Source organism: Bubalus kerabau, chromosome 19 (genome assembly GCF_029407905.1).
Source record: "Bubalus kerabau isolate K-KA32 ecotype Philippines breed swamp buffalo chromosome 19, PCC_UOA_SB_1v2, whole genome shotgun sequence".
NCBI classification, from domain to species: Eukaryota; Metazoa; Chordata; class Mammalia; order Artiodactyla; family Bovidae; genus Bubalus; species Bubalus kerabau.
Window position 1 is genome coordinate 5,260,508 of NC_073642.1, and position 21,775 is coordinate 5,282,282.

A 21,775-nucleotide genomic window follows, 5' to 3' on the forward strand; every position below is an offset into this window, starting at 1 on the left:
AGATTGGCTATTTTGATTATCATTTCTTCTCATTTGTTTAGAGTAATAACACTTGCTACTAATAGCACTTGAGGTTATGTGAAAAATTATTTATCAGAAAGACTGCCTTCTTTTACTGAGCAAAATATCTTAGAAGTATTTAGGGGGATAAATTTATGTTAATTTTAAGGCATATTCAACTTTGAAGTTGATAGGTTCTGCCTTGACTGAGTTGCATCATGGGTTCCTGAGGAAATAAACTGAAACGTGCTTGCTTTGGCAGCCCAGCCCCGAGCATCGTGCCCACTACAGAGTGGGAGCTCAGTGCGGATCTTTAGAAAAAGTGAGTTATATAATTCATCCTCAACCAAGTGCATAAATGAAGGCAGCTCCCAGAAGATGACTGCTTTGGGCAGCCATTTGGAGAGTTTTTACTATGGTGTTTGTACAAGAAATCCCTCTACCTTCTGAATAATTCACTGAAGATGAAAGTCAAACCATTTAAAACATGCAAGATGAAGTGCAAGCAATGTTCAAAGTTATATAGTTTGACTAATTTTTTAAAGTCACATCACAGGAAAATGTGATCTTTGCTGTCCAAGGAATTTACAAATCATTTTGTTGAGCTTAATTTTCTATGAGAAAGCCTGGTTGGCTTCCTGATGAAGGTGATGTTTGTGCTGAAAAAAGTCCCTTGTCTGTCAGACATTGAGAGTTGCAAAAGATTCCAGTCTAGAGAAACCATAATATGAAGGTCCGGATGCAGGTAATTGCCAGCCAGATACATGTCTGTATTGTCTGCCATCTACCAGTCCCTTCAAGAATGCAATGAAACTTGGAGTTTCAGCATTGAATTCAGTGGGCGTTTTATTTTCAGGTGCTGCTTCCCAGTCCTTAGCTTGCTAGTCTTAGACCTCAGATGCCCTTCTTGCAGGCCCTGCACTCGTTTCTTCTGTCTTGGTTTCACAAGGATGCTGGGACCACAGCACTTGTATTTACTGGTTCAAAGTGTGAGCTTTGGATATGTCTTATAGATGATCTCACCTTGCACTTCTGTGGAAGAATGAAGAACAGCTCAATAAGAGATATCCACGTTCAATCCCTGGGTTTTGTGAACGATGCCTTATTTGTAAAAGGACTTGTGAATGGGATTAATTTATCAGTCCTGAGATGACGTCATCCTGGATTATCTGGAGATCTTCTAAATCCAGTGAGAAGTGCCCTTATGCGAGAGAAGCGGGGAGGTTTGAGACAGACAGACGGAAGAAGAAAGCAGAGACTAGAGTGAAGTGCCACAAGCCACGGAATGAGACAGCTACCCAAAGCTGGAAGAAGCAAAGAAGGTCTTTCCTAGAGCCTCTGGGGAGAGTGAATCCCTGTCAAAGTCCGAATTTCAGACTTGTGATCTCTAGAACTGTGAGAGGAAAAAATTCTGTTGATTTAAGCCACCAAATTTGTGATATTCTGTTAAGTCAGCCCAGGAATCTTCCATTGATAAATGACAGGATTTATTTGGGAGCGTTCAGGTGGTCTGCCCTCCACAGGCCTCCCTCTGGGTAGCCCTGACATAGACCTTTGAGTTTGGATGCTGAAATTCCACCAGGTTTTATACATGCGGTACTTGTCTTCCTCTGCCACTTTCCAGAACAGACCATCCCGTGAGGCTGGGCACTGGGCAGTCTTAGCCAGATGGTGGCTGGATGTTGGCAAAGCAGCCTCGCCAGAGGGATGTGGTTTCTCGAGTGTGCTCTGCACTCCCTGGCTCCCCGGGGCAGTTGCTGTGTTGCTGCTGTGTTTGTGGTGTATGTTTTATCAGCCGTACGGTTCCGGTCGTGTGAGCATTGCACTGTTTCTAACGGGAATTAGGACGAAAAAACCCCCATGTCCCCGGGGGCTCATACAGCCACATGCCAGCTCATTAGGCTGCTTCAAGCCCCGCTGCGTTTTCCAGGGCAGCTGCTCACTCATTCTCTCATTTCTCCTCTATTCTGTTCTATTCTGGGGCGCACTAATTTTAGGAATACCAAGACAAATAGGGACTCATTTGCATATGCCCCTCTTGACTTAATGGGTTGTCTCCTGGGCTGACCCTCGTGGGCAGGGGCACCCCGAGGACCATGAGCATCGTCCTTGCCATCTCTGCGAGCCCTCCTCCCCGTTGCCTTGTCAGCTTCCTGAGTGTTTTTAGGATACTGGGTAAAGATGAAAGAAATGTCTCTCTGAGATGGCCGGTGAAAAAGGCTCTGTTGTGATCAGCTAATCTTTTCTTTTACTCAGCTGAAGGTAGCTCTGAAAACCAAAGGTTTTCTATGTTTGTTTCTCTCTAGTCCTACACAGCGTTTAGGACTGAGGCCCGCGGGTCGGAGGTAGGGCAAGTTCTAAGGTTGTATCTTCTCTGCAGTGCAACTTTGATCATCACCAGAGCCCAGCACACACTTGTGTTGTACCCTGGCTCACAAAACAGGGTTTTCCAGTCGGGTCACATCAAGGGCTTAGTCCTTGTTACTATTTATAATAACACAATGGTCCTTGTTACTATTTATCCAGGCTCTCAGAGATGCTGAGCACATAGAATGTGGGTTTTCCTTGGTGGTGGTTTAGTCGTTAAGTCATGTCCGACTTTTGCAACCTCATGGACTGTAGCCCTCCAGGCTCCTCTGTCCATATGATTTTCCAGACGAGAATACTGGAGTGGGTGGCCGTTTTATTCTCTAGGGGATCTTCCCAACCTAGGGATTGAACCTGGGTCTCCTGCACTACAGGCATATCCTTTATTGACTGAACTTGGGTGATGGTTAATTTTATATATCAACTTGAGTGAGTCAGAGCATGCACAGACATTGGGTAAAACTGTATTCTAGATGTGTCTGTGAGGGTGTTTTGGGATGAGATTAACATTTAAATGAGTGGACAAAGTAAAAGTAGACTGTCTTTCCTAACGTGGGTGACCTTCATCCAACCACTTGAAGGCCTGAGTCAAGCAAAAAGACTGACCTTCTCTGAGTCAGAGAGACTTTGTCGTACTTGGTCACCTTCAAACTGGAACATCAAGTTTTTTCTTTTTTATTCAAACTGAAACACAAAATCTTGATGCCTTGAGCCTGCAGCCTTCAAATAAGAATTCCATCATTGATTCTCTTTACTTTAGCCCCTGAGACATGGACTGGAGCTGCCCACCAGCCCTCCTGGGTCTGCACCTTGCTCATTCATTTTCCAGATCTTGCGACTTGCTCATTATTCCATGAGCCAATTCCTTTTAACAAATCTCTCTATATATGTCCTATTGCTTTTCTTTCTTTGAAGAACTCCAACTAATACACCTTGTTTCATCTTATCACTTGATATTTTGACCATTTACTAAGTTCTTCTCACAGTATTTCTAAGTTTGGAAAACCAAGTTCTTAGCTCTTGTCTGTGCCATGGGAAAAACCCCATATTTAGAAAAGGAAAAATAAGCTCTGATTATAACACATTATGAAATCTGTAGAAGTAAAATAAAACTACCATAGTGAAACTGGAACACATGCCATGTATGGAATACTGAAGTGACAGAAGGAAGAATACTCCTTCTAGAGGACATAACTTAGCACCAGCATCACTGGGTCATTGTCCAGGTTCTCCTCATTTGGAGCTGAGAATAATCAGGTGAAATGTGAGGTAGTATGTTAAATTTCAAAGGAGTCACATCTGTTTGGAAGAAAGTAATCTCTCTAGGAAAGACATGTCTTCTTTGAGTCATCCCAGGCCCTCAAAAGCTACAGGGCTCCTTCTTAATACAGAGATAGTCCAGGGATAGTCATAGTCTCTCCCTGAGGCTGCTTTTGTCAGGATGAAATGTCTTTTGCATGATGACCTTATTATTGGTTCAATAAATAACAGCTGATCTAATAAACAGGCCTTTATTGTTGGATGGTGTCTCCGCAAAATGCATATCCTTCCTAGAACCTCAGAATATGACCTTATTTCGAAATAGGATTGTTGTAGCTAGTTAAGATATGGTCATAGTGTAGTCGATATGCTGATGATACCATCCTTATGGCAGAAAGCAAAGAGGAACTAAAAAACCTCTTGATGAAAGTGAAAGAGGAGAGTGAAAAATCTGGCTTAAAACTCAACGTTCAAAAAGCTAAGATCATGGCATATAGTCCCATCACTTAGTGGCAAATAGATGGGGAAATAATGGAAACCGTGACAGACTGTATTTTTTCTTGGGCTCCAGAATCATTGCAGATGGTGACTGCAGCCATGAAATTAAAAGACATTTGCTCCTTGGAAGAAAAGTTATGACGAACCTAGACAGCATATTAAAAACCAGACATTACTTAGCCAACAAAGGTCTGTCTAATCAAAGCTATAGTGTTTCCAGTAGTCATGTATGGATGTGAGAGTTGGACCACAAAGAAAGCTGAGCACCAAAGAATTGATGCTTTTGAACTGTGGTGTTGGAGAAGACTCTTGAGAGTCCCTTGGACTGCAAGGAGAGCCAACCTGTCAACCCTAAAGGAAATCATTCCTGAATATTCATTGGAAGGACTGATGCTGAAGCTGAAGCTCCAATCTTTAGCCACCTGATGTGAAGAGCTGACTCACTGGAAAAGACCCTGATGCTGGGAAAGATTGAAGGCAGGAGGAGAAGGGGATGACAGAGGATGACATGATTGGATAGCATCACTGACTGGATGGACATGAGTTTGAGCAAGCTCTGGGAGTTGTTGATAGACAGGGAAGCCTAACATGCTATAGTCCATGGGATTACAAAGAATTAGACATGACTGAGCAACTGAACTGAATTAATAGTGTAGTAGAGTGGGTCGTATTTCAATATGACTGTTATAGCAAGAGGAGAGACAGGTGCATAGAGACATAAAGGCAGAGGGCCCAGCAGTGATGGAGGCAGAGGTTGGAGTGATGAGTGTATAAGCTAAGGAACACCAGAGGTTGTTGGCAACACCAGAAGCTTGAAAGTCATGGATAGATTCTCCTCTAGGGTTTTCAGAAAGAGCATGGGCCAACCAGAACCTTGATTTTGGGCCATTGGCAAGATCAGGCATGAATATTACCATAGCACCTTTGAGAATTGTGTGTTGAACAGTGAAGACAGTTGTTAATAGTCCCAAAGAACTGGCAATTGCTGAAAGAAAATGCAAAGGCAAAGGGTAGAGAGGCAACAGGAGAGTACTAAATCAGGCACATAGAAAACTCTGTTCTTTTACAAGATGAAGGACTATTGGGAATTACAGTGATACTTTAAAAAAATTAAGTTCTATTTAAAATTGAATGGGAGCAGGGGAGGTGTTTGGAGAAACAGGTCTTCATGATGATTTAAGTACAAAAGCTAGAAATAAATTCAGAAAATAGGGTACTTATATTGTGAATGGGTAAGATTTCGCTGGAAGCTGAATTTAAATCTTGGCAAGGGCTAACAGTCTATGGAGTGGCTGGAATAAAAGGGGACAGAATGGTAGTACAGCAGTCTCATGAAAGAGGCCTTGTGGGAGTTTGTCAGCGAACTTGTTTTCTTAGCCTGTGGGACCGGTCCCAGGCATAAATATTATTTTAAAAATAACAAACACTTCCATAACCTTGCTTGAAAGTAAGGTAAATTGAACATATAGCCTCCAACACAATCCCTGAACAGCTCTGAGAACTGGTTCATGCCAGCCCCAGACAGAGCATCATCTGGAACTTTAATGGCAAATGATAGGTTGGTGGAGAATTAAATAAAAAAAGACTCTCACTTTCTCAGACTTACTTTTCTTTTGGTTATATTCCTAGCAGAATCGTGTCTTCCCCAGATAATTCCCAGTTCACTTTTGCATGCAGAAGTTGATATTTTAGGGGCTGGCTTTCAGTGAGGATAATCTCTAGGAAACCCACTGGGGAACGAGTGATACATGATAGTGTTTTAAAGTTCAGTGGGCATCTTGAATGCTTGCCTACAAGCAGTGGTTCTAGTTACGCCCCTCTCTGTGTCCACATCCCTCTGCATCTGCAGTGTGAGATTTTAATCTCTGCCATTCAGAGGAGTCTCTTTCTCGATCCTTTGTATCAGGCTTAGACTCACTTTGAACAATAGAAAGAGATAGAAGTTACCTCTCATTTCCAAGCCCGGGAGGCAAGAGGCCTTGTTCTCACTTATTTGCTTGAGACCCTTCCCATCCACCAGGGAAACCAGGTGTGTTGGCCAGGGATGCCAGGTTGCATGGAATAGGGATGGGCCATTCCAGCTGATGCTGTCCCAGGTGAGACATCTCATGGCACCCACCAGTGAGCTCAGCCAAAATGAGCCAAGCTTGACCCAGCTAACCAGGACCACCCAGTTGACGTACAGACTCATGAGAAATAATTAACGGTTGTTGTTTTAAGCCACTAAGTGTTGGCTATGGTGAAAGCTAACACTTATAGGCACTAACCTTGACAAACATTCCCTGGTGGCTCAGACAGTAAAGCGTCTGCCTGCAATGCAGGAGACTGGGGTTCGATTCCTGGGTTTCTCAGGGAGATATTTCCTTTCTCAGGGAGATACCCTGGAGAAGGAAATGGCAATCCACTCCAGGACTCTTGCCTAGAAAATCCCAGGGACGAAGGAGCCTGATAGGCTACAGTCCATGGGGTCACAAAGAGTCGGACACGACTGAGCAACTTCACTTTCACTTGGCAAACATTTAGTTTGCAAATTAGAAAACTGAGGTCCTGAAGAATGATGGATTCACAGTGACAGAACCAGGGACTACTTATTCTGATGTTAGGTTGAGGGCTTTTCCTATTTAATCAGGCTGTTTGGGTTGGGAAATTTTGGACTTGATCTGAATTGTAACAAACATTCTGGTGCAGTTGTTGTTGTTGTTGTTTTTAACTACTTCCCTTTTCTAAAAATAATTCACATAAAATTAATTAAATATTCACTCATTTACTGATTCTAAATTAAAGATAAAAGTATAATCAGTAATCAAGAAATGTACTTACTAGCATTCTTCACCTCCACAGTCATGCCTTGTGTGTGTGGACCAGAGGGGGCTAGTCCCCAGACAGGGGTTGGAATACATTGTGTGCAGTGTTCCTTGGCTCTGTGAGGAGGGAGGGAAAGAACAGGCTGTGAACGAGGAGTGGCTGGGCAGAACTGAGGCCTTCCCATCCTGTTACGCTACAGTACCTCATCTTCTCACAGTCAGTGTCTAATAGCTTGTAACTGAGCCCATCTGCTTACGGCTGACCACACTCACTGGGGGAGAACATTTGAATGTTCATGGCTTGACCACATGAGTATTAAATAGATTTTTAATATTAAAGAAAAGGCTTTGGGAGCTGTATTGGCTGGTATGGCAGATCCCTCCAGTGGCTATTTACTGGGCCCTTTTGCTTGAATTGAGTTTTAATCCTCAGTGAGAGTTCTCTTTGGAACCCAGAATTTGCATAAGTTATAGCCTTTATCTGAACACATTCTGGTGAATTTTTAGTTTTGAGGCAAGGAAAAGAGTCATACCAAATTACAGATAAAATACCTAGCTGTCATCATGAGAAGCGTTGTTTTTCCTCTCATTATGAAGATTCTCTGTATGGCTGAATCTAGATATGATCCTTATACCTGCTGCCATGTTATTTGCCAGAAATGACAGAAGCAATCTACTCCCTTTCTATGGTGGGTGGTATCAGGCATGAGAAGACTTCTGAAAAATAAGTTATGGGACATTTGGCTTCTGATCTGGCAGCCTGCACAGTTGTCTGAGGAGGTCTAAGCCACTATTCTGGTTTAGACAAAGGAAATGAAGACACAGGCATAGGGAAGAATGAACTCAGATACCTTCAATGTATAATCTTAATTATTTATTTGGTGAAATACATGAGCTTATATGACATTCATCAGACTCTTAATTGAATTTTCAAAATATTAGAACAGAAAACTGTTGATAGGGTTTCAGATCAGAAATGTTTTTGGAGGAATCCAGATGATTAGGTGCACTGCGTTTGGTGTAACCTGATTCAGAACCACTAACGCAAGGGCTGGGCTTGCTTCTCATTCCTGTGACTGAGGAAGGATGTCACAGAGAATTTAAGATTGCAGGAAACCCATGGCATCATTAGATGGTTGGCAGAACATGTGACTTGTGTGGAAAGGATCAAGAAAGCTTATTTAGCTTGCAAACAGAAGGATGAGAGATGACTCTCAGAAACTGTGAGATGCCTTTTAAAGTTCTCTGCAGTAAGGCTTCTGTAGACCCCTGGCTTGGTGAATGAAGACCCTTAGGGACTATGGTGAGCTAGGGAGAGCCCGCCCCAGCAGCACCGGCTCGCAGCATGCCCTGCCTCATCAGCCAGAGTCCCAGCCAGCGCCCTGACCTCTGCGCATCCTGCAGGGTTCTCAGTGCTGAAGGTTTTCCCCAGAAACCCTTTTCTGTGTTTTAGAAAGCCTTTGCGTGCATCTATAGTGTAATTTAGTTTTTATCATGGTATTTTATAAGGAAGTGGTCAAATGAATTTAAATTATATAAGGTATATGTTTCATGGCTTTTAAAATTAATTTATTTTTTTATTGAAGGATAATTGCTTTACAGAATTTTGTTTTCTGTCAAACCTCAACATGAATCAGCCATAGGTATACATATGTCCCCTCCCTTTGAACTTCCCTCCCATCTCCCTCCCCATCCCACCCCTCTAGGTTGGTACAGAGCCCCTGTTTGAGTTTCCTGAGACATGCAGCAAATTCCCATTGACTATCTGTTTTACATATGGTAATGTAAGTTTCCATGTTACTCTCTCCATACATCTCACCCTCTCCTCCCCTCTCCCCATGTCCATAAGTCTATTGTCTCTCTGTTTCTCCATTGTTGCCCTGTAAATAAATTCTTCAGTACCATTTTTCTAGATTCCATATATAACTGTTAGAATAAGGTATTTATCTTTCTCTTTCTGACTCACTTCACTCTATATAATAGGTTTTAGGTTCATTCACCTCATTAGAACTGACTCAAAGTTGTTCCTTTTTATGGCTGAGTAATCTTTCATGTTTTTAATGGGAAATTACAAGCTGGCTTAGCATAACGTAAATGAGGCAGGGAAAAATAAAAGACAGTTTTCATTACTAAAATAGCACTTGTAGGCAAGCAAGCTAACCCCCATCAACAAAGGCCAAGATCATTTTTTTTTTTTTTTTGCTTTTATTCACAACGGAGGCTAAATAAAAATTTTAGTCATCTGAACTGACTGATGGCAAAATTTGATTACTGAAAAAAAGACCTATTGATTATTTTTAAAAGAAAGTTTTGTCACTTCCAAATGCTTTCAGTTAAATGCAAAAGCAAACAAGCATGGCCTCAGCAAGGGTGAGTGATGTCACTCAGTCGTGTCCGATTCTGCGACCACATGGACTGTATGTAGCCTACCACGCTCCTCCGTCCAGGGGATTTTCCAGGCAAGAGTACTGGAATGGGTTGCCATTTCCTTCTCCAGAGGATCTTCCTGACCCAGGGATTGAACCCGGGTCTTCCGCATTATAAGCGTACGCTTTACCATCTGAGCCACCAGGGAAGTCTCCCCCAAACACATATCGGAGTCTAGCTATGCATGCTTTCCAAGTGGCGTCACGAGTTTCAGGCTCTGTGTGCAGTGTCATTTCACTGTGGATGTGGAACAAAGGTGCTTTAAAGCTCTGAAAATGTTTGTTTTCTAGAGTTTCTACATTGTATTTATACAACAAGCCTTGCTTTTAAAAACATGGTGTGAAAGTAAACTGCTGACCTTTTTCTGTACACCATCACGAATCTACTTAATGATTTGTACATTACACTGTCCACAGGCAAAGAGGATGTGGGATTTCTGAGTCAAGGCTGACTGGGTTTCTGAGCTAGGGGGGCAGTGGAGAGATTAATTAAGCTTCTGTCCCTAACTGCATGAGGACCCTGGATCCTAGCAGGACCATGTTTTATCTAGCCCACCCTGTCTTGCCTCAGCCACTCTGTTGATGCTCCCCTCAAAACCCATCCAAGTATGCCAGTCTCCCTGAAAATGCTCATTCTTTTGTGCAAATCCAAGTGCTGCCTTGTCCTTAAGCCTGTCTCCAATACCCTCAATGTCTCTGGATTCGTGCAGTCTTTTGTGTCTCTCTTAGACCTTTTCTTGCAACTTCTATTTTTTTTCTTGGTTTCCCATGCATGTTTCTCATTCACTGTCTGTAGGTAACACAAAATACACGGAATAACCCTGAATGTCCATGTCTCCAATGCATTGTCAGATGCCTTCTACATCCTTTCCGAATGGGAATCTATGTCTGTTCTGCTCTGGCACTGCCATACAACTTCGGGGTATAACAGAGACTATCTCCATCTTTAACCCAAGGAGTTTTTGTAGTGAGAAAAGTCAGGAGATACTTAGAAGACAGGGCACTAGTACAACAGTAAACATGAAAGCCCTTTAGATTAGCCTGGGCCTGGGGGTGCCAGAGTCAGGGAAACTTCTGAGAAGTTTAAGGTATACCGATAATTGCTTATCAGTCAGTCAGATCGTTGTGTCTGTTTTAGATCGTGGAAATCAAATAATTAGTTAACAAATTGTATACACATGGGCAAAAAAGCTTTGGTTTTATGGAACAGACACTAAACTAGTTACAGCTGAACTAAATAAGCAGCTCTGTCCATCACTGGTCAAGTCACAAAGCCTGAGCCATTTCAAGGAGAGGGCCTTACTCCGAAGAGCTCATTCCTTTGCTTCCTGAGCAAACAGGGTTACCATAGAATGTGATTCTTGTTTTGATGTTGGTGTTTTCTAATTGTCTGTCTGACTAGGCAGCACTTGGGTCTCTTTCACAGCAAAGGGGCTCTCTGAGCAATTCACAGATGTGCTGCATGTTGAGAACTACTTCAAAGTTATTGCGTACTTCATAGGTGCAGGATTGAATGAGAGCAGGACACGCTGCATGAGAAGGCAAGTAAATATTTTATTTCCAGGCTGATTTGCTGGTCAGTATCACATGATTCTGAGAAGGAGAATTTGGAGGTGAGTGGGATGCTGCATCTCTCAGCGGTAATTTTGTTTTCTGTAATTTTTTTTGCACCAAAACCTCATTTGGTTTGATTTTTAAACCTCATTTGGTTGTAAGAATAATAGATCACCTTTTACATAAAGTTAATAGATGTGCTTCATTGTATTTAATTGGTGAAAAATATTCCTCATTGTGGCTCCATGGCCTATTTTTTAACCAGTATGCTCTTGATGGTGTCTCTAGTTTTTCCCTAAACAAATTAGTTGAAAAGAAGTTGCTTTTCTATAGGTCTATTCTCTAGGTTTAATTTGTGTGTGTGTGTGTGCTAAGTTGCTTTAGTCATGTCCTATTCTTTGTGATCCTATAGACTGTAACCTACCAGGCTCCTCTGTCCATGAGATTCTCTAGGCAAGAATACTGAAGTGGGTTGTCATGCCGTCCTCCAGGGGATCTTCAATCAACTCAGGGATTGAACCTGCATTTCCTGCATTGGCAGGTGGGTTGCTTACTACTAGTGCCATCTGGGAATCCCTTAATTTGCATAGTTATTGCCAAAGTTCATTTAAACAAAAGCTTAAAATCTTGTCCCAAATTACTAGCATCAATACAAGGTTGCTTTTTTTTTTTTTTTCCCACTTGCAAGCACTGGATACTATCCATTTAACTTAGAGTCTGCTAATGTAATGATTAGTGACAGTTTTTAAAAATTATGTACAATAGGGAGAGATGGAATAAGGGAGCATTTATGTGTATATATTAGTGGGAGTGGCAGCAAGCCTCAGTTAATTTTAAAATATTAATTTGAATATATAATAGAAATCTTTGGTTTATTTTTGTGCCTGGCATATTAACAGTGAAAGGCCTTCCTATCATGTGTAAACTTTACAACTTACTCTCCTCTTACAAATCTAAAGTTAAAAATTATACTCTTTGAATATATGATGCTTTTGAGATGGAAGATAGTGACTCATGCACTGTAGAGTCACCAACAATAAACATTTTATGGAAGAGCTTAAAACTAACTCTAAATGGTTATTGTTATTGTTGTTGTTCAGTCACTAAACTGTGCCCAATTCTTTGCAATCCTGTGGACGGTAGCTTGCCAGACTCCTCTGCCCTCCACTATCCCCCGGAGTTTGCTCAAATTCATATTCATTGAGTCAGTGATGCTATCTAACCATCTCATCCTCCGCCACCCCTTCTCCTCCTGCCCTCAATCTTTCCCAGCATCAGGGTCTTTCCCAGTGTGTTGACCCTTCACATCAGGTGGCCAGAGTACTGGAGCTTCAGCTTTAGCATCAGTCCTTCCAATGAATATTCAGGGTCAATTTCTTTTAGGATTGACTGGTTTGATCTCTTTGCAGTCCAAAATAGCATCATTCAAACTAACAGCTGATTGTTTTCTCAGTTTTTCATCCTCTAATTCTTTGAAAATTTTCTTTTACTGTGATAAGAACACTTGACATGAGTATACCTTCTTAACAAAATTTTAAGGATGCAATGCCATTACTGAAACTTTTGGAATTTTGACAGTTCCCTTTTTTCCATAAAGATCATGGGGGTGGGGAGTCGGATAAATGAATGTTTGTGGACCTGTCAATGCTGGTCGCTACTCTAGGCCACACTTTATGAAATGCTTCCTGTTGGGGGAGTGGAGAGAGGGTGCCCCCTGTGGTGGGAGGACCCCCCCCCCCAATCCAAAGTGCAGTGGGCTCCTGTTGGGGGTGGGGCAGGGCAGAGCTCCGCAGGGCTGGTCAGATGTCAGCACTAGACTGAGGCCTGGACAGGCATCATGAATGAACTGAGCTCAAGGCCCTGCTTCTTTCTCTGAGAATGTGGGCAGTAATGACCTTGTCAGTCTCACCCAGATTTACTGAAATCAGGAATAATCTGTGTAAAAGCATGTTTCATATTGGAAAGTCCTGTACAATGGAAAGGTATTGAAAAATGTAGTATGTTTTAACATGAAAAGTGATTTAACAAACATTATACTGTTATATTAACAGCTTTTTCATATATACATTCAAGTTTTTTGGCAGATAAATACCTTCTTAATGGACAATTTAAATCGCTACTTCCTAAGCAAAGCATGAAAAAGATACTGAGGTTTATCTGGATTTGCTGATTTATTTTTGACATATTTAGCATGCAACCTTTGCATAGGCCTCTTGTTGCTGTGTTGGGCCTCTGGGGGCCCCCAGGTCTGTGCTGGGTTCTCAGGGCTGTTTGACCAACATACTTGTTTCCACACCATCCCTGCAGATTTCTGTCCAGACTCAGGTATCCAGGACAGATGGAGGCCCTGGGGACCTTCCACCGCTTCAGGAAGCCAGAGCCTCCATTCCCAGAGAGACTCCACAGGCCCAAGGAAGCTAGCAGGTGGCTGAGCCATTGCCATGGATGAGTGGCCCAACAGGAGCACCGGGTCCTCCAGCTGCTCCCATGGCGCCTCCAGGCTGTTTGTGGCAGACACAGCTTAGGTAGCCTCAGACACCTCTCACCCAAGTGACACAGCTGGGGTTAAACACATTTACATTTGACCCCAGATGAAGCTGCAGTTCAGTGGAGCAGAGTGGACATCAGGCATGAGACCTTGCTATGGTGAGAGTTGGACTCTGCAGACTGAGGTCAAAGATACCTGGTCACATCCCAGCCTCAGCACTTCGTGACCTGGGCCAGAATTCTTTTATTCTGAGCTCTGTGGTGTGTATTTACTCAATAAATATTTACTGGAGACCTAGTTGTACTAAACACCCCCCAGGGGTGCTTGGAACATAGCCATGAGTAAACAATCTCGTTGTGCTCTGGGATCTTATATTCCAAGGTGTGGGATGAGGCAGTTACAAAGAAAAACAAGCATATAATTTGACAAATGGTGATAAATTCTATGCAGAAAAGTAAAGCAGGGAAGAGGAATAAGGAGGGCCTGCTGTGTCTCTGTATGTGATTGTCTTTGTGCAAATGTGCTTGTGCGTGTGCTTGTGAGCATATGCATGTGTCTGTCTATGAGATGTGTGTGTGTGTGAGTGGAGAGGGGCAGCTGTGTGACTCTGAAAAAAATGGCATTCCAGTGGGGAACATTTTCAGAGGCAGAACTCTGGAAAGTTCTATAGCAGCAAGGAGACTCATGCAAGTGGGGGAAAGGGAAAGGGAGCAGGACAGACATGGTTAGAGGATCCACCCCCATCCCAGGGCCTCCAGGGCCCAGGCAAAGACCTGAGAGAAGACACAGTGTGCCCCATCTAGGAGGAAAGATGTTCCGTGGGCAGGTGGGTGGTGGGGGTCTGCTGAGGGAGGGGATTTTCCCCTGGCCATGTGGGGTGCAGTGTGCAGGACAGGAGAGGAGCAGACACTTGTATCCTGCAATACAGCATGGAGACAGAGAGCGGGGCATGTGGTTAAAGAGGACTCAGTGGAGAGAGGCCCTGAATTCCACTTCAGAAGGGGGAAAATTATGTCCAAGTGGGGTCCGGGGCAGTGAAGGCTGATGAACAGACTGGAGGGCTTGTGAGGTGGGCGTGGGGGCAGGACACAAGCTGATTTACTGTCCTTTCTCCATTTATCATCTTAAAACCCATGTCAAAAATAATTTGCCAGTATATTTGTTGTTTTTCAATTGCTTAGTCATGTCCAACTCTATGTGACCCCATGGACTGCAGCACACCAGGCTTCCCTGTCCTTTGCTATCTCCCTGAATTTGCTCTAACTCATGTCCATTGAGTCAATGATGCCATCCAACCATCTCATCCTTTATTGCCCCCTTCTTCTCCTGCCCTCAGTCTTTCTCAGCATCAGGGTCTTTTCCAGTAAGTCAACTCTTCACATCAGGTGGCCAAAGTATTGGAGCTTCAGCTTCAGTATCAATCCTTTCGATGAATATTCAAGGTTGATTTCCTTTAAGACTGACTGTTTGATTTCCTTACTGTTCAGGGGACTCTCAAGAGCCTTCTCCAACACCATGGTTTGAAAGCATCAGTTCTTCATTGCTCACCTTTCTTCATGGTCCAACTCTCATGTCCATACATGACTACTGGAAAAACAAAAGCTTTGACTAGATGGAGCTTTGTCAAGAAAGTGATATCTCTGCATTTTAATACACTAGTTTTAGTCTAGTTTTGCCATAGCTTTTCTTCCAAGGAGCAAGCATCTACTAATTTCATGGCTGCTATCACTGTCCACATGATTTTGGAGCCCAAGAAAATAAAGTCTGCCACTGTTTCCACTGTTTCCACTGTTTCCCCATCTATTTGCTATGAAGTGATGGGACAAGATGCCATGATCTTCATTTTTTGAATGATAAAATTTAAGCTGACATTTTCATTCCTCTTTCACCTTCATCAAGAGTCTCTTTAGTTCCTCTTTGCTTTCTGCCATAAGGGTGTTTATTAATATTTCTCCTGGCAATCTTTATTCCAGCTTGTGCTTCATCCAGCCCAGCGTTTCTCATGATGTACTCCCCATATCAGTAAAATAAGCAGGGTGACAATATACAGCTTTGATGTACTCCTTTTCCAATTTTGAACCAGTCTGTTGTTCCAAGTCCAGTTCTAATTGTTGCTTCCTGACCTGCATACAGGTTTCTTAGGAGGCAGGTAAGGTGGTCTGGTATTCCCATCTCTTTAAGAAATTTTCTGTTTGTTTTGATCCACACAGTCAAAGGATTTAGTGTAGTCAGTGAAGCAGAAATAGGTGATTTTCTGGAATTCTCTTGCTTTTTCTGTGATCCACTGGATGTTGGCAATCTGATCTCTGGTTTATCTGGCTTTTTAAAATTCAGCTTGTATATCTGGAAATTCTTGGTTTGTATACTGTTGAATCCTAGCTAGGAGGATTTTGAGCATTACCTTGCTAGCATGTAAAATGAGTGCAATTGTTTGGTAGTTTTTGAACATTCTTTCTCATTGCCTTTCTTTGGGATTGGAATGAAAACCAACCTTTTCCAGTCCTGTGGTCACTGCTGAGTTTTCCTAATTCACTGGCATATTGAGTGCAGCACTTTCACAGCATCATCTTTCAGGATTTGAAAGAGCTCGACTGGAATTCCATCACCTCCACTAGCTTTGTTCATAGTAATGCTTCCTAAGGTCCACTTGACTTCACACTCCAGGTTTTCTGGCTCTAGGTGAGTGACCACACCGGTGTGGTCTTCCGGATCACTAAGAACTTTTTTTGTGTAGCTCTGTGTACTCTTACCATCTCTTCTTAGTATCTTCTGCTTCTGTTAGATACACACTGTTTCTGTCCTTTATCGAGCCCATCTTTGCATGAAATGCTCCCTTGGTATCTCCAATTTTCTTGAAGAGATCTCTAGTATTTCCTATTCTATTGTTTTCCTCTATTTCTTTTCCACTGTTCAGTTAAGAAGGCTTTTTTATCTCTCCTTGTTTTACTTTGGGACATTGCCTTCAGATGGGTATATCTTTCCTTTTCCCCTTTGCCTTTTGCTTCTCTTCTTTTCTCAGCTATTTGTAAGACCTCCTCAAACAACCATTTTGCCTTTTGCATATCCTTTTCTTGGGAATAGTTTTTATCACCACCATCTGTACAGTGTTACGAACATCCATCCATAGTTCTTCAGGCACTGTGTCTATCAGATCTAATCCCTTATATATATTTGTCTTTTTACATTGTGAAATGCGGTTATGTTATACATCATTTTAATGAACATTTCTCTTTATGTTTTTTTGAATGAATTATTACTTAATTTATATTTATTTTAGGCTATAGAAATGATGTTAGACAAAGAGCAAATACAAGCTATTTTTTTATTCAAGTTCAAAATTGGTTGTAAAGCAGGGAGACAACTTGCAATGTCAGTAACATATTTGCCCCAGGAACTACTAACAAATGTACAGTTCAGGGTGATTCAAGAAGTTTTACAAAGGAGAAGAGAGCCTTGAAGATGAGGAGCTTAGTGGCCGGCCATTAGAAGTTGACAACAGTTGAGAGCCATCATCAAAGCTGATCCTCTTAGAACTACACAAGATGCTGCCCAAGAACTTATTGTCAACCGTTCTACAGTCATTTCGATTTGAAGCAAATTGTAAAGATGCAAAAGCTCAATAAAACCTTTAAAAATCATTGTTTTGAAGTGCTATCTTCTCTTATTCTGCACAACACCAAACCATTTCTCAATCAAATTGTGAAATCTGACAAAAAAGTGGATTTTATATGACAGCCAGCCGTGGCTTGATCAGTTGTTGGACTGAAAAGAAGCTCCAAAGCACTTCCCAAAGCCAAACTTGCACCAGAAAAAAGTCATGGTCACTGTTTGGTGGTCTGCTGCCAGTCTGATCCACTGCAGGTTTCTGAATTCCAGCGAGACCATTGTATAACAAGTGTGCTCAGCAAGCCGAAGAGAGGCACTAAAAAGTGCAATGCCTGCAGCCGGCATTGGTCAACAGAATGGGCCCAATTTTCCTCCATGACAGTGCCCAACCACACATCACCCAACCAACACTTCAAAAGTTGAATGAATTGGGCTCCAAAATTTTGTCTCATCTGCCATATTCACCCGACCTCTCGCCAGTGGACTACCACTTCCTTCAAGCATCTCAAAATCTTTTTGCAGGGAAAACATTTCCACAACCAGCAGGAGGCAGAAAATGCTTTCCAAGAGTTCATCAAATCCCCAAGCACGGATTTATACACTATAGGAATAAACAAACTTATTTTTCATTGGCAAAAATGTGTTGATTGTGATGGTTCCTATTTTAATTAATACAGTGTAACAGCCTAGTTATAATGATTTAAAATTCAGGGTCCAAAACCACAGTTACATTTGCACAACCTGATAGTTTTTTTCAGAGAAAAAGTAGAGGCCAACGGGAAGGGAACTTTGGGGGATCAGAGGATAGGGGAGGGGAGGAGCTCAGCTAGCATGCCAGGCCTGGACCTGATCCTACATTCTCCAAGGAGGCCAGAGAAATTCTGGGGCCCCTCAGCCCATGCTGACCCTAAGCCCCAGGCCCCCAACCCTCCAGGGCCTTTTCGGGATGCCTGTGTCCTGAGCATAGGCCTAAACCCCGCCTAAACCCGCCTCCACCTAAGCCACAACCCTGAGTCTTCTCTGGGTTTTTTGAAATCACCGTTGTTTCTGTTTTACCTCTCAGTTGTTTCATCTACATCTTTATTTTTTCTAATACATCTGTTAGTGTTCTGATTTTTAAAAAATTTTTGTTCAGTTATTGTTCTGCTCCTTTTTTGGGGCAAGGGGAGTGCTACAAGGCTCATGTTTTATATTTTATGCTCTTACATTTAGGTATTTAATTCATTTTGAGTTTATTCTTGGATATGGTGTTAGAAAGTGTTCTGGTTTCATTCTTTTATGCATAGTTGATGTTTCCCCCAACAAAACTTGTTGAGGAGACTTTTTCTCCATTGTATATTTCTTGCCTCCTTTGTCAAAGAAAATGTATCCAGCAGTGCATGGATTTATCTCGGGCCTTTCTGTTTTGTTCCATTGATCTACATTTCTGTTTTCGTGCCAGTACCATATTGTCTTGATGACTATAGCTTTGTAGTATAGTCTGAAGTCAGGAAGATTAATTCCTCCAGTTCCCTTCTTCTTTCTCAAGATTACTTTGGCTATTTGGGGTCTTTTGTGTTTCTATACAAATTGTGAAATTATTTGTTCTGGTTCTGTGAAAAATACCTTTGGTAGTTTGATAGGGATTGTGTTGAATATATAGAGTGCTTAGGGTAGTATAGTTATTTTCACAATATTGATTCTTCCAATCCAAGAATATGATAGATTGCTCCATCTATCTGTGTCATGTTTGATTTCTTTCATTAGTGTTTTATAGTTTTCTGTGTACAGATCTTTTATTGCTTTAGCTAAATTTATTCCTAAATGTTTTATTCTTTTTGTTGCAATGGAGAATGCAATTGTTTCCTTCATTTCTTTCTGTTTTTTTTTTCATTGTTAGTTTATGGGAATGCAAGGAATTTCTGTATATTAATTAATTAATATATCACAACTTTACTGTATTCATTTATTAGCTCTAGTAATTTTCTGGTGGCATCTTTAGGGTTTTCTGTGTAGAGAATCATGTCATCTGCAGTGAGAGCTTTATTTCTTCTTTTCTAATCTGGCTTCCTCTTATTTCTTTTTCTCCTCTGATTACTATGGCTAGGACTTCCAAAGCTATGTTGAATAGTAGCAGTTAGAGTGAGCACCTTTCATGCATTGGAGAAGGAAATGGCAACCCACTCCAGTGTTCTTGCCTGGGGTATCCCAGAGACGGGGGAGCCTGGTGGGCTGCTGTCTACGGGGTCACACAGAATGGACACAACTGAAGTGACTTAGCAGCAGCAGCAGTAGCAGCAGAGTGAGCACCTTTGTCCTATTTCTGATATTAGAGAAAATGCATTCATTTTTTTTTGCCATTGATGATGATGTTTACTCTGGGTCTGTCATATATGACTTTTATTATATTGAGGTATGTTCCTTCTATGCCTAGTTTCTGGAGAGTTTTTAATCATAAATGGGTGTTAAATTTTGTCAAATGCTTTCTCTGCATCTGTTGAAATAATCAGATGGTTTTTATCTTTCAGTTTGTTAATATGATGTATCTCATTGATTGATTTATGTATACTGAGGAATTCTTGCATCCTGGTGCAAAAGCCCACTTGATAATAATGTATGAAGTTTTTAATATGTTGTTGGATTCTGTTGTTAGAATTTTGTTGAGGATTTTGCATCCATGTTCATCAGTGACATTGGCCTGTAATTTTCTTTTTTTGTGGCATCATTGTTTTTGGTACCAAGTTGATGGTGGCCTTGTAATGAGTTTGGGAGTTTGCCTTCATCTGCAGTTTTTTTGAAAGAGTTTGAGCAGGATAGGTGTTAGCTGGTTAGAGTAATCTTGGTTATAGGCTTTCCCCTTCTATCACTTTATATCCTGCCATTCCCTCTGGCCTTCAGAGTTAGTGTTGAAAGATCAGCTGTTATCCTTATGGTGAATCCTCTTGTATGTTATTTGTTGCTTTTCCCTTGCTGCTTTCCATATTTTTTCTTTGTGTTTAATTTTTATTAGTTTGATTAATATGTGTCTTGGTGTGTTTCTCCTTGGGTTTATCCTGTATGGGACTCTCTGGGGTTCTTGGACTTGGGTGGCTATTTCCTTCCCATCTTAGGGAAATTTTTAACTACTATCTCTTCAGATATTTTCTTCTGTTATTTCATTTTGTCTTCTTCCTCTGGGATGCCTTTGATTTGAATGTTGGCCACTTAACATTGCCCCAGAGGTCTCTGTCTCTTAGGCTGTCATCATTTCTTTTTATTCTTTTTTTCTTTATTCTGGTTCTGAGTCATTTATTTCCACTATTATCTCTCTGGAGGGCAGAGCAGTGTCCATTAGTGAGTTTTGGAGTGTCTGTGGGTTTGGTATGACTTTGGGCAGCTTCTTTACTAATGTGCAGGGTTACCTGTTTTGCTAAAGAATTGACATGGAGTGTCTTGCATTGCTTGCTGGCTCTTGAGTGAAGCTTGGTCTCAGTGTAGGTATGGAGGCTTTGGGGTGGGCTTTCATCTATTAATGTTCCCTGGGGTCAAGAATTTTCTGATGGTCCAAAATCTGGATTTGAGCCACTTGCCTCTAGATTTCAGTCCTGACCTCTTACAGTAGCATGAAGACTTCTCTGCTCACACAGTACCGAAGGCAAAACCCCTAGGTTAATTGTGACGCAACTCTCCACAGCCAGAAACACCCAGAAAGATTCACAGAGTTATATAGAGAAGAGAAGAAGGAAGAAGGAGAAAGAGATGACAGGAGGGGAAAAAGGAGAATCAAGAGAGAAGAGAGCAATCAATTCAATAATCACATCCCTAAGTAAAATAGATACTAAAAATTAGAGTTTCAAAGATACAAAATTAACAACAAAAGATCAAAAAGCAAAAACCTGGAATAAAAATTAGACTCTCAAAAGTACAATATTAAAAAAAACAGAAACAAAAATATGAAATTTATTTTTAAAAAAAGGTTTTTTAGAAAGGTAAGAGTAGGCAGCAAGATGAAAAATTAAAGGAGTAATGAAGTATGCTAGTATAGTATGAAGGAATAAAGAAAAAAAGAAGGGAAGGTAGAAAAAAAGAAAAAAATAATAAAAAATTTAAATTAAAAAGTAATAAAAAAATTAAAAAAATAATAAAGAAAACTTTTATAGGAGGCAGGAAGTATATCTCTATATGGTCATAATGTGATGAATGTTCATGTGATTCCTCCATTTTCCTGCTTCAGTTGAGTTGCCTACTCAGAAGGTCCTCCAATATATCTAGGAAGGTGTCTGGACCTGTTGTGTGCAGTGTGGAATCAGTTCAGTTATAGATATTCCCTTGCTCTGGCTTGCACTTCTTCTCAAAGTCTACAGTTGCTCCTAAAGTACACAATCTCAGTTTAACGGAAGGATTTTATTCTGTTGCACCTGCCACTTCCAGAGAAGCTCCCCCTTCATTGCTCTGCTCACCTGGCCCGCCTCTGCTTCCTAGTTTTTCTTCAGTGTCTGATCTCTGCCCTGACACGAGAGGGGAGAGAGTGGCCTCTCATTTGGGCTCACTTGCTCAACTGTGTTGTGGAGAGAGAGGGACATTGCAAGTGCCGCTGGCATGTGTGGGGTGCCCTCAGTGGCTGGACCACACATGGTTGCAGGGCCAAGCTGCTCGGGCTCCTGGTGAGCTGTGAAGGCACAGTCCCAGGTGGGCATGCGTCTCCCCAGGGTAGCTGGACTCAGGCTGTGACTCTCCTGGCAGAGCTGGGCTGTCCATGATCCCAGGAAGACGTGGGTGAGACTGTGGGCCATCCACTCAGATTTTAGGGGCAG

The 21,775-nt window shown here is 41.7% G+C and overlaps 1 protein-coding gene across 33 annotated transcripts in view; it reads left to right on the forward strand.

Moving 5' to 3' along the window:
* Positions 1 to 9,853: 9,853 nt before the first annotated feature.
* GABRG3 (gamma-aminobutyric acid type A receptor subunit gamma3) overlaps positions 9,854 to 21,775 on the forward strand; it is a 650,486-nt gene continuing 638,564 nt past the window's right edge. For 8 of the 33 annotated variants that reach the window (XR_008705665.1, XR_008705662.1, XR_008705666.1 and 5 more), the window contains exons 1-2: positions 10,563 to 10,968; positions 11,322 to 11,450. The gene's annotated coding sequence lies outside the window, so the exon portion shown is untranslated. Of the gene's footprint in view, positions 10,969 to 11,321; positions 11,451 to 13,216; positions 13,495 to 14,884; positions 16,660 to 16,788; positions 17,036 to 21,775 lie in introns of those variants that run through there. The other 25 variants (XR_008705667.1, XR_008705664.1, XR_008705669.1 and 22 more) reach the window with 15 other exon arrangements.